This window comes from Suricata suricatta, chromosome 14 (genome assembly GCF_006229205.1).
Source record: "Suricata suricatta isolate VVHF042 chromosome 14, meerkat_22Aug2017_6uvM2_HiC, whole genome shotgun sequence".
In the NCBI taxonomy this organism is placed as follows: domain Eukaryota; kingdom Metazoa; phylum Chordata; class Mammalia; order Carnivora; family Herpestidae; genus Suricata; species Suricata suricatta.
This window is the reverse complement of record NC_043713.1, coordinates 53703602-53704487: the sequence shown is the minus strand read 5'-3', so window position 1 is coordinate 53704487 and position 886 is coordinate 53703602. Positions and strand designations below refer to the sequence as shown.

Sequence of the window (886 nt, the reverse complement as noted above, 5' to 3'; positions counted from 1 at the left end):
GATGGTTGTGAGGCAGGAGACAGGAGTAGGGAGCTGCCGAAAGGCAGAAAACCTCTTCGGCCACCCTTTAAATTCAGGTGTTCTCTATTAACTTAATATTTCTTGAACACCCACCTGTGCAAGATGCCACCAATTTGAATTTTAGCTTTCAAAAAGAAAAAAAACATTACTGCAGTCCCTGAGCCTATAAATTACTCACCTGCTGGCCAGGACATTCCCCCCCCCCCCCAACTACCGGTTCTCACAAGGGGTGTCTGGGAGGCTTCAGGAGGGGACAGAGAGCCGGAGCAGTGATCAAGAGTGGAGCTCCAAAGGCTCACGCTATTGGCGACAGGCTCGAGGCGTTGTCCCCGAGTCTGACCCTGCGCCAGGATGGAGAGGCCAGTCACAACCTAACTGTCCTAAAGTGCCGCGGAGGCCCCCTCCCCCGCAGCTGGGAGGCGAGGCAGGACAGGGTTGGCTTGCTCTGCGCCGGCTCCGGGCGTGTGCCCCCGCCGCAGCTCCGCGGAGCCTCCGAGCCGCCTGCAAAGGGGGGCAGGGAGCGGCGGCGAGCAGCCCGCGTCTGCGGCTTCCTCCCCACGCCCGAGCCTCCTGCGCACAGCCGGGAGGACGCTAGCCCGAGCCTGGTCCCCACGCCGCGGCGCGCGGGCTCCCTGCCCAGCCGAGGTAACTTTTCGGGCCGCCGGAGCGGGGGGATCCGCGGGGGTCTCCGGGCTGCGAGGCGCGGAGGACGCACCGGAGGCCGGGGGCTAGGCGCGCGGGGTGCGCGACTGACGCGTGGCTCCGGCGCTGCACGGCCGCCCGGACTGCGGGAGCCCAGCGCCCGGCCCCGGAACCCGCCTGCCCACCGGCCGGGACCCCCGCGGGGCCGGGCCGAGCCGGGGAC

General features: G+C 67.3%; 1 protein-coding gene across 13 annotated transcripts in view; it reads left to right on the top strand.

The window, feature by feature from the left end:
• The first annotated feature begins 515 nt into the window (after window positions 1-515).
• The window catches only part of EPB41L3 (erythrocyte membrane protein band 4.1 like 3), a 143723-nt gene continuing 143352 nt past the window's right edge, over window positions 516-886 (top strand). For 4 of the 13 annotated variants that reach the window (XM_029921905.1, XM_029921908.1, XM_029921907.1 and 1 more), the window contains exon 1: window positions 525-666. The gene's annotated coding sequence lies outside the window, so the exon portion shown is untranslated. Of the gene's footprint in view, window positions 667-886 lie in introns of all 13 variants that reach the window. The other 9 variants (XM_029921901.1, XM_029921902.1, XM_029921900.1 and 6 more) reach the window with 5 other exon arrangements.